Raw genomic sequence first — 12,599 nt, 5'->3', positions numbered from 1 at the left:
ATGTGTCTTAGTTCTCTGCTAATACATGCTTTCAGGCTCTGCAGCTGTTCCTAGATTCTACTGATATTGACCCAATATTTTTCCATAAACTATCATTAATATACTCACCTGTGGTGGCTGTTACAATGGCTCATTATATGTAAAAGAAGTTTTGATGAAAAAAAACACTATTCTTTCAAGTGTTACAACAAAAATGTATGATTCACACACAGATGTGCATTAAAAAACATTAGAGTGCATGTCAAACTGCACTTATTGAACTAAAAATGATTTATGCCTTCACTGAAGCGCAATAACTGTAGGCCTACTTTATGTTACACTGGGACAGCCAGGTATGTTGTGTGTCAAAACAGCATAACTTATTCTACAGCCCACCATCATTCCCAGTTAGAGAACGGGTAAAATCAAAGCAAGGCAGATAGACTGTGGCACCAGGCCCCCAAATCACTAAATCTGCTCCTAATAAAACGGAAGCAAAAAAGCTGAATGAGAGATGGAGCGATGCTTTGTTGTATTTAAAAAGAAATCCATCTAAAGTCTGACTGAAAACGATACTAAAACAAAGTCTTCCATAGAAATCTGAAGATGTCACTTTCCCTCCTAGAACACCTAGCTGTTCAGACGCTGTGAGGACAAACTCTGCTGTCTGTCTCTGTCTCTGTTACTGCGCAGGGCTGTCAGTCTGCTGCAATCTATTGATCAGCTGCGTGATCAACAAAATGTGTAAGGCATATTGTTTTCATTAGTGCTTTCTGTTTTTTGTCAGTGGTTGAACAAAGTAAAATAAATCTCTCTTGGGCTCAGTTTCGGTTCGGACAGGAATGTGCGGCCTGAGTCACACTCGAGTATCCAAATGCGCATACACCTGGCCCACAGTCTGTATTCAGGCACGTTTCATAAAAACAAAACAATTTCAGTATTAACTCTCAAACCAGCTGCTGCATGTCGGATGTTCAGTAAAATACAGGACAGAAAGTGACATTCAAATTTCCCTCTTTCGTATATTGGGGCAGACGTGACCCTCAGTTCACCGTGGAGATTCCACGCATGGTCAAGGCCTCTAAATCAGGAGACATGTGACGCCGGAAAGACACAGAGAGAGAGCACCATGAAACGGGAATCTCCCTTGAATGCGGGAGGGTTTGTGGTATGGTTATGCACGCTGGCTCTCCAGCTCGTTGTGGTGTTGACATGTGAAGTAAGAGGTCCTGCTAACAGATGAGAAAAGGTCCAGGAAACGAGCCACGGCCTCACAGATATATATATATATATATACATATATATATATATATATATATATCCTTTGTTTGCATTAATTCGTTTTTATGTCACCTTTAGGAACCGATAAGCAGAACCAATTGTTTTTTTTCACGGGTACCCGGTACTTGGTGTTAAGTACTCAGTTTCAAGCATTCCTCTCGTAGTAGCTTAGCTTATTAGCAACAGCAGCTAATCGGCGGTATAACGACAGCAGTGCTGTTGGTTTTAATATTTACGTGATAATCAGATAATGGTATATTTATCTCATTCTCTACACACACACACACACACACACACAAACAAATATACATACAACTTATCAGGGAATCATATCATAATCACGAGCAGAGAAATTAAATAGCAGAATAACATAATCAATAACAGAATCAAAAAGTGTTGTGCCCACAAAAATATAATAAAAGGTGGTTCCTTGTAATATTGCCCCATGTATTAATACATTTAGTAATTGTCACTAGTGCTCTGCGCTGCTCACTGATAACCGGTAGACAGACACGGTAAGGCGTCCATATTACAGGCTTTACAGCCAACAGCGTATGTATGTATTGTAAAATGGTCAAAATGATTAATTAGGATTCAAAAATATCCATTACTACAGCCGGCACGAAGCCTGTGCTGTGTCAGGGACTCCGAGAGTTACACACGCATGCACGCGGTAGAGTCCTACAGGTCCTGTGCGCATTATAGGAGAAATACCAAATTCCAAATCTTGATTCGGGAAATAGCGCATTTTACATCTTTAAGACTTAATATTTTTAATAATGGCTTTAAAAAATGTGTTCTGAAAAGTAAACATGTCTCAAAAAAAATTATCCAGTGATTTAAGGAGGTATCTTTCCCAATGTTAACAAATGGGGAAAAGTCTTTCTGGGCCAGTGTGCATCACGTGACGCTGTAGTTCCACTTTTGGCCACTATGTAAATTTTGCTTATGAGGCTGGCGCACTTCCTGGGGGCTTGGTCCAAACGTTATGTTGGAGCGTGTTGTTTCACTCTCATTGCATGAGAGCTCGCAGCTCTGCTCAGGACTGACACATAGTCACCCACATTTACACCTACAGTCAGTTTAGAGTTAACCTGCATGTCTTTGGACTGTGGGAGAAATGAGGGACATGGGGAAAACATGCAAGCTTATCCGCTGTGGATTTGAACCCAGAAACCTTTTGCTGAGTGCCAGCAGTGCCAACCTTTCAAAACAAATTATAAAGATTGATATATTGTACTGTGGTTCTTCTCAAAATGTATCAACCAGATTCTCTTTCATTTCCCCCATGTATTACTAACATATGGAAATTATATTGCTGTCAACTTTTTCCATCTTCAGGAAAGTAATATTCTCTTAACTCATAGGGACCTCTGCTTACAAAGTCTGTTCTCACTTCATCTGGCCAATCAGCAGGGTCCGTACGTGCTTCCTTACAGGACTCACCTGTTACAGGCAGTGGTCCAGCTTTACATGACAGTGGGTTTGTAACCCAGTGACAATACAGGGCTAAATGAAATCAAAAATGTATTAAAACAGTGTAATGTCCCTGACGTCATTGCATGATCCTGCATGTGAGTATGTGAGGGAAACAATTTCACTGTGATACATCCATGGAGGAAAAGAGTAAACGAGCATGCATAATGGTGACAAGAGAGAAGGGAGTAAACGGACAGAATTAAAGTTAATAGAGTAGATACAAGTGAATGTATCAACAAGTTAACGAACCAACACATAAGGCAAACTAAGGAGAAGCAACTGGGAGCTTGGGAAAAGTCCGGTTTTCCACCTATTTGTCATGGGAAACTGCATGACGCTAATATTGCGGGTGCAGTGCTATATTGCCTGCACGTTTTTGAGTGTTGTTAACCACAGTGCTGGAGCAACAGACTTACACACGTTTGTTGCTCCAGCGCTGTGGTTATTGATTGTTGATAGTGTTCAAAGCATAAAGTTGTTAATGAGCAGCCCTAATACAACTGAAAGTAGTAACCTGATGCTCAAGTTAGCTGAGTACAGCTGCATTATGTGTGTTTCCTTGTTTTGAAGATTAGCTGAGTGAATTTTACAGCACTGTTAGTAAAGAGAATGATTTTGAGTGTAAAAATGTGTTTGAATTCTGCTGTGGGTAGATATATTTTGTTTCTGGTATGTCTACTTTCATTAGCGTATGAGTGTTGCAAACGTAAGCAGAGCAATTTTGAATAATGTATTGCCTACCATTTTTCCTAATATAGGATAGAGTATAGCCTGATGCTATTGCAGATGGTTAGTATAGACTGTTATTGAATTAGTACTACAGTGTGTGATGGTATATGCTGGTTCTGTTGTGATCCGAGATTTCGGCTGTGTTGTTTGTTCTGCAGTTGCCTGACTTTTCTCTCCCTGTCTCCACAGCATGAGCGCCGAGGGGCGGGGCGATCTCCGGGAGCACTGGGCGCCCGGCACAGCTGCAGCTGGTTCTGCCTAAATTGGCTGGCTTTATAAGCCACGCTCCCTTTGTCTCCTGTGCGGGATGATTTTCCTGGTGTCTCAGCATCTCTCCCTCGTGCTCCCTGTGATCTCCTGTCTTCGCCTCGAGTTTTGCTCCTGTCCTTGTGAGCGGTTGTGAGTTTTGGGTGCCTCGTCGCCATTTACTTTGCTGTTTCCGATCAGTTTTTCTCTGTTTAATAATAAAAGTAGATCTTTGTTTGAAACTCTGCAACTGGGTCCTGGCGTCTGTTGGCTCTCACGTAACAGGTTCTACGGTATGGTGATTTAGAAATTGAACTGAGATGTAAAGTTTTGAACTAGAGTGTGATAAATAGGCCTGAACATGTTATCATTGAGTATTATACAGCATGTGGTGCTTAGTATTCCATGGTTATTATGCTTTAGTATGATCATTGTACAACATATAGTCATATGGAACAAAATCTTTGAGTCCTGTTTGCAAAAACAGGTCAGGTCTTATGGACAGAGTGAGAGCCACTCAAAAGATCCCTTTCCATTGATGGTGAGCCTCCAAGTGTGATCCTGACAGGATGTAGAACCGACCCATCTCATACTTCACCTGGTGGTAGGATGGTACCAGTCGCCTGGACAACTACACACCTTCATACAAGAGTGCATACTCTTCCAAAACTGTTGCAGGATAATTTTTAAAGGAGGGCCACTTACATTGGGTTGACTAACACTAAAAGTGATCACAAAGCAGACAGACCAAAAGGACTATCGTGAAAAACAAAACAAAAAACAAAGACTCATTTATTTTAAAGGGATTTTGAAATGTACATACCAAGTTGCATTGACATCTCCTAACTGACATCTGTGATAAGTCTTCACTCACTTGGAGAATAAGAACATCAGGTGAGCTCTATTGTGAAGTATGCAGACGACACCACCATCATGGGCCATATTACAAACGAGAGTTCATACCGGGAGGAAATCAACAATCTAGCAGAGTGGTGCACAGAGAACAACCTACTGCTCAACATCAGTAAAACCAAGGAGCTGATTGCTGATTTTAGAAAGAAGGAGGCAAAGACGCACACTATCACTGAGAACCTTTCTTGGTCATCACACATTACCACCCAGGTAAAAAAAGTACAGAAAAGATGATATTATTAGAGTGAACTTTGACCCCTTGATACAAAGACTGGATGTTAATGTTCAATGGTGGTCTGCATTGTATTTGTCTTTATGGGGGAAAGCTAACATAATCAAAATGAATTGTGTTCCCAGGATTAATTATTTGCTTCACACACTTCCTTTAAACACTCCAGACAGCTATGTTAAGAGCTCAAGGAATTTCTCTGGAATGGAAAGAGACCAGGTATGAACATGAGGAATTTACAAAAGCCAGTTACTAGGGGTGGTTTAGGGTTCCCAAATTTGGTCTGCTACGACTATGAATTTAGTCTGAGGCATTTGGCACACTGGGCACTGCCTCCGGAGTACCATGGTACAGCATAGAGCAGTCTATGTCTGCTCCACTTCCTTTGGGTCACTGCTTGTCCACTGCTCCATCCAAACATATGAAGGCTCACCCAATTGTATCTCACCTCCAGAAGGTATGGCGGAGAGTCACTAGGTTAATAGAGTTTGATTCCTATTTAAATGAGGCCTCTAGCATTTGGCTAAATCCTAAATTGATTATTGATAAAAAAAAAAAAATTAAAAAACATTTATTTGGAAGGAATGGGTAGAAAGGGGTATCTTGAGGTTAGAAAATCTGCAATACAACAACACATTTAAATCATTGAATAACCTAAAAGAACACTATGGCTTATCTAAAACCCAATTCTGAAGATACCTTCAACTACACCATGCTTTGCAAAAGAATTGTGGGTCAAGTTTGCAATACCCATGATCAGCAGATAAGCTGGATAATACTTCAGATACTGGGTGGAAGTCATGAAGCAGCTAAATACTATACGATGCTGATGGAATGTGGAGGAGATGGAGGTTTTTCCTGGGAAAAGGATCTGGGGGTGATAATGAACAGGAATGGGCTAAGATCTGTGGTAACTTCCAAATAATGTCAAAGGACCTGAGGGGGGGACTTATTCAATTTAAAATTCTTCACCAATTTTATTGGACCCCAAGCAGGCTTTTCAGGCTAAGCTTAAAAGACACAGACAATTGCTGGAACTGTGATATGGATGACGGTACACTGCTGCATTCACTATGGGCATGTCCTAAGACATCAATATCAATATTGGATGAAGATCCATTGTTACATTGTCAATGTTGTAAAAAGGCAATCTGAGTTCTGCCCTAAGTTATACATATTAGGAGATTCTAACCTGTTGTCCGTTTTTCCACAACCACTGAAACACTGGATACAGACTGCATTCATCATTGGACGACAAATTATCTTAAGGAACTGGAAGAAACCTGGAGAACCTCCGGCCCAGGAGTGGGTGACGGAGTTGGACAGGGTAGCTGCATATGAAAGGATGTCATATAGGATGCAGGACAGAATGGGAAAATATTGTCTAAAGTGGAACATGTACATCGACTCAATCTATGTGAAAGTATAAAGAACAAGTTGATGCATATTGTTTATGTTCAACAGGGACAACATATGGGCTGTTGTTTTAGCCCCTATTCTTATTTATGTATTTGTTTTTGTCTTTGGCTTCTTTTACTCTCCCAGGAGATGTTTTCCTTTTCCTACAGAATGGTATTTATTCATATGGCTTCTCCAGTCATTCCTGTGTTTGCTAATGTGGTGGTGAGTTAGGTTTTACATTGTCTTTTCAACCATTAGAGGTAGACCACTCCATATGTAGAATGGCCTTTCCTGTTAAAGGGGCTGGGGAGGGTTGGGGGAAGGGTTTGCTTTCTTGTCTTTTGTAAGAGTTTACATTGTAGTCACAATGTCATTTGTGTATCAGAAAATAAAAATTGCAAGTCATAAAAAAAAGCACAGAAAAGGCTCTACTTCCTATGGAAACAAAGGAAGGCTAAATTCCAGAGCAAGATCCTGGTTAACTTCTACAGAGGAGCAATAGAAGGCATACTGACTGGAAACATCACAAACTGGCATGGTTCATGCACGGCCCAGGACAGGAAGGCTCTACAGTGGGTGATTAAAACTGCCCAGATCATCACTAGTTCCTATCTACAGAGCATCAGTGACCTTGGTGAAGTGAGGTGTCTGCACAGAGCCCAAAGAATACTGAAAGACAGCAGCCACCCCAGCCACAGTCTGTTTACCCTGCTGCCAACTGGGAAAAGATACAGAAGTATCCACTGCAGAACCACCAGACTACAGAGCAGCTTCTTTCCCCAGGCTGTGAGACTCCTTAACTCTTCCTCCTTTTTTTCAATATTTTATTTTCATTTTTCAATTTTAAAACAATAACAGGACAAAAACAGGAAAGAACAAGTCACCATTCAGTGCAATATTTCATGGCTGCCAGTTTCAAAATAACACTAGTCTCTCAGACATTATGTGGCAATATAAAACAGTGAGGTAAAATGAATACATAGACATTAGACTTATTCGCACATTCAGACAGGTCTAAGTCTCTATGGAGGTGGAGTAATATTGCACTGAGTTAAAAAATGGCCCCAAATTCTCCAAGAGTTTGCTCTTCATATTAGCCTTATACAGGCGCAGTCTTTCCATCTGTATGATAGACAACATTTCCTTAAGCCACTGCTTAAAACAGGGTAGATGGGTAGACTTCCAAAACAGAAGAATGAGCTTCTTAGCAGCCAGCATTGCTAGATGCAGAGCAGCCTGTAAGTCATAAGACAACTCAATAGTGTGTGTGGAGCAACCAAAGCCAGCAAGCTTGGGGCATCAGTGGCTGAGTGGATAAAGCAGCCATCCCATGAATAAAGGCAGTGTCCTTGCCATAGTGGCCTTGGGTTCAATTCTCACTCAAGGCCCTTTGCTGCATGTCATCCCCACTCTCTCTCCCCCTTTTACACTGTTGATGTGTCCTATCTAATAAAGGCTAAAGTGCCAAAAAATAATCTTTAAAAAAAAAAAGATAGCAAACTTGTGGTGGGGCAGAATGTCTTTAGAATAGGCTTTTGTAAGCCACTTGAATATCTCAGTCCAGAAATTGTGTAGAGTAGTGCAGAACCAGAAAAAATGTGCTAATGATCCTTCAGCTAAGAAGCATTTGCCACTTTGAGGAGACACTGATGGGAAAATGCGGCTCAGTTTTGTTTTTAAATAATGCAGTCTATGCAACACCTTATACTGGATTAGCCTGTACTGTGAGTTAATAGAGCAGCAATGGATCCGGGACATAGCCTCGTCCTAGAACTCTGCTGTTCTCTCCGAATTCAGATCATTGGCCCATGCTTCCCTAATATGCTCTGAGGACACCAGAGTCAAAAAGCAGTTAACAAATTTTGATACTAGCAGGAGATTCTCAATAAAAGGGTGAATAGCAGGAGAGGACTCAAAGTGTGGGAATTTTTTTAACATAGTGCCTAACCTGGAGATAGCAGAAAAGGTGTGAGTTCGGGAGTTTAAACTTGGTGCTTAATTACTTAAATGATGCAAACTGGCCATTAATGTACACATCTAAGAAGGTTTTAATACCACTATCTATACAGTGTAGTGGACTGCCTTGGCGTGGTTTTTACATTTTCCCTCTGGGGAACTCCAGAGCTCAACTTTCCCTGTACAAATGGGGGACACGTCAAGAGAAACTGTTTTATGAACCCAGAGGAGTTAACAGAGGGTTCTCAATTAACTTTGTTGAGACTTTCCAGTCAACATCTGCTAACAGGTTCTGCTTTTAAGCCACAAAAAGTGTCAGCCTTTGACACTTTCCTGCTCAAGATGCCATGAGCGATAACAGTGGGGCCTCTTCCAGTTCACACCAGGGTGTTAAGACATCCAAATGAACTCCTGAGGTCATTCGGACCTACAAGAATAATCATTTGTCACCTGTCTTTGATACAAGGACTGAACGTTGGTGTAGAGGACTGGAGACACATTCCTACTAAGAATTTGAGAAGGGCCCATAAGATTAAATGATGATCCTCATTCTGAAATATAATCCTGTCTACCTCTCTCTCTCTCTCTCTCTCTCTCTCTCTCTCTCTCTTTGTCTCTTTGTTTCTTTGTTTTCTCAGTCCACACATACACCGAAAAACAAACACATGTTCTCCCCTGTCATGTCCTTTTCCCCCTTGCTGAGATGACAGAGGCAGGACATGTTGTAAACTCATTCTACATTCTTTTGTTAAGACCAGCATTTAACATGACCACTTGGACAAAATTGTGAATTATGTTAAACCTAGTTCCCTAATCTTTCTCCTAGTAGCTCAGAGTTCATCTCTGTGTTTTAATGAGTAAGTAGAACCAACTCCCATGTCTTTATTATTTAATTTGAGGGAGTTAGCTAAAATCATAGTTCATTCCTTTTCTTTGATGGAGCCATACTGCCATCTAGTGGCCTTAGTTATGCATAATTTCGGAATCAACTTTATAGTTCTATCGTGCTTTGCATTTATTGTATAATGTTAAACATTAGTCCCATATCTAAATAATTACTAAGTTCTTTATAGTCCATTGGATAACGTTATTTAATGTGTGATTACTTAATAAGGTCAAACCAAGGATCTTCAAAGCTGTGTGTTACATCCATAGTTACCTTAAGTTTAAGTATGTTTCTGCGAGTTTTAATCGAGAAGGACACTCCGCGATCCGCCGTCAACTCTGCCACAGATCTAGAAGCAACACCTGCTGCACAAACTATCAGCATCTGTTGCCTGCCCTTAAAGACTTTGTTTAAAGACTTTTACTGGTTCACCGAGGTGGACACCAAGGTCAGTGAAAGACCACCATGCACTGACTCCACCTGCCGTGCCGCCACCACCTTTCAGCGGGTCACCTCATCTGGAAGACGCACAGCAGCTCTCCTCTGGAGTGAAGTGACAACCTGGACCTCCCCGGAGAAGTCTAATCAAGTCGGCAAAAGTAGGCAGAATAACATTTTCTAGTGATCAGTTGATATCGTAATAGCCAAGCTTTCATGCCAAATTTCTAAATTCTAATTTACCATTCAGCGCGCATCCACACTTTAGACGGTCACATATTTCTACCTACTATCATCCATAATTAATCATTTACATCACCTGAACATACATCACTTAGGTTTCCTTTCATTTGTTCACTGTCCTTTATATGTCATACTACTTCCTCTATTTACTCATCATTTTATTAGCCTAAATAAAATATTTAATTTATCGCCAAGTCGTTGTCTGTGGATATTATTTCATGAGAGAAACAAAATCAATGTATACAGGATAAACGGTACCGATTGTGTGATTGATTAAAGTTATGACATGTTTTGAATCTGTTATAATTTAAAATTTAATTTTCTCCTAAATAGAGAATGGTGCCCCTTTTACTTTAACGAGTGCAAAATCCAAATTCTAACATAGTTATTAATAACCGCTTAAATAAATGGTTTTGGCAAACGGGAGCATAAACAGAAATACTGACAGTCTGGCAAGCAGTTTTTGTCTGATTTAATATTCATTTGGAATTGTTTATAATAAAGCTTTTCTGAATTGACTCATCTACCGAGGCAGGACTTGAAAACAGAAGGGCAGGTAGCTAAGAGCTTTGGCAGCAAAGGCTTCTAATTGTAACCATGGAGGATTGTTTTCTGTTTCTGCCTCTATATTATTCCAGTAGACAGAAGCCCTGGAGTTAGCTGCCCAGTAGTAGTGTTTTAAAATAGGAAGACCAAAACCTCCTTTTTTGAGGAGTTTGTGGATGTGAGCCTTAGCTATCCTATGTGATTTATAACCCCATATAAAGGGAAAGATGACAGAATCAAGGTTCTTAAAGAAGGATGCATTTAAATATAGAGACAGGTTTTGGAAAAGATACAGAAACCTGGGTAGGCTCACCATTTTGACTGCATTAACTTGTCCAATCATGGATAGCCAGAAATGTTTCCAAAGGAATTCATGTAATTCAGTAGGATGGGAACAGAAACTGCTGGATCAGCTAAACAGACCAAAAGGTCATCAACATACAAGGCCATGCGGGTCTCTGTACCACTCAGCTTGATACCTTTGATGTCTGGGTGTTCCCTGATGCCAATTGCCAGAGGCTGTAATGCAATGTTAAAAAGCAACAGAAACAGTGGATCCCCTTGGCTAACACCGCATTGCAGAGAGAGTGGGCTGGATTTTCCCCCATTTGTAATATGAAGGATTTTGGATAAGTATACAATATTTTGACCCATTCTATAAATTTATCAGTAAAGCCAAACTTCTTAAGTGTTTCAAATAGATAAGTCCATTCAATCATATCAAACGCCTTGTGAGCATCTAAAGACAATATAGCGGCTCTATCTTTTTCACTGTATTTGGCAAAAAGGATGTTGAGAATTTTGCGGACATTACAAAAGGAATACCTTCCTGGGATGAATCCAGTTTGGTCCGCATGACCAATAGATGCTATGTGCTTCTCAGCTGATTTGCCAAATACTTTTATTATTTTGAGATCAAAAGTGAGTAAAGAAATAGGCCTGTAACTACCAGGGTCTGTTTCATCCTTATCTTTTTTTTTTAATAAAACACAGATATTTGGTTCACTAAGGGAAGATAGAAGATTCTTGTTTTTATGTGTCATAAATCATTTTTAACAATACTGGTGTGAGGATGTCTCGAAAGGCTTTATAAAACTCTGGCCCAAACCTGTCAGGTTGTGTCGCCTTTCCAGAAGGGATTGATCTGATTGCTTCCTGTAGCTCAGACAGCGAAATGTCTAAATCCAAATTCTCCTGAAAAGCTGTTCCCAGTTGTGGGAGGTGAAGATAGTAAGAAAAAATTGATTAATATCTTCTTGTGCAGGTATTGATTTTGTGGAGTAAATATCCAAATGAGGGCACCATGGTGGCATCGTGGTTAGCACTTTTGCCTCATAGCAAGAGGGTCACTGGTTTGAACCCAGGTTGGAACGGGGTTCGGTCCGTGGGCGGGGGCCCTTCTGTGCGTAGTTGGCATGTTTTCCCCGTGTCTGCGTGGGTTCTCTTTGAGGTCTCATTCACATTCACATTCCAAAGACATGCAAGTCAGGTTGATTGGTGACTCTAAAATTGCCCTTAGGTGTGACTGTGAGCATGAAAGGTTGTCTGTCTATATGTGCCGGCCCTGCAATAGTCTGGCGCCCTGCCCAGGGTGTACCCTGCCTTCCGCCCGAAGACAGCTGGGATTGCCTCCTGCCCCCCCACAACCCCTGCAAGGACAAGTGGTTATGGAAAATGAATGCATGAATGAAAATATCTGAATGAAATTCTTTGAAGCATTTATTGGTTTCCTTTAGATCTGTAAGCATCTGACCAGAGCTAGACTTTATTTTGTAATGGCTCGTTTGGCCTGTTCTCCTTTCAACTGCCTAGCCAATAATGTAGTATATGGTTTGTCACCAAACTCAAAGTGTCTCTGCCTAAGTTTAAGTAAAATATTGCTGACCTGTTCTCCCAAAATAGAGTTGTATTTATATTTTAATATATAATATTGTTGTGATCTGACTGGAGCAGAGTTTCTATAGGTCAGTTCTGCAGCTGATAGTTCTTTCTCAATCATATCCAGTCTGCTTCTCTTAGCCCTTTTCCGTGTTGCTTCATAAGAAATCATTTGTCCCCTGATGTACACTTTGAGTTTTTCCCACAATATTGAGGCAGTCACCTCACCATTGTCACTGGTCTCAATGAATCAAGTATATTATTCATTTATAAGTACCTAAATAAGCCATGTGGGTACAGAGCCACTGAACACAGTACCATTAACATTTAGTACAAACAGAAGTTCAAACTGGCAGCCAACAAAAAACAACAGGCAGAATGCAACAAATACAAGAA

The sequence above is a fragment of the Plectropomus leopardus genome, chromosome 3 (assembly GCF_008729295.1).
Source record: "Plectropomus leopardus isolate mb chromosome 3, YSFRI_Pleo_2.0, whole genome shotgun sequence".
Lineage (NCBI taxonomy): Eukaryota > Metazoa > Chordata > Actinopteri > Perciformes > Serranidae > Plectropomus > Plectropomus leopardus.
This window is presented reverse-complemented; position numbering follows the sequence as displayed.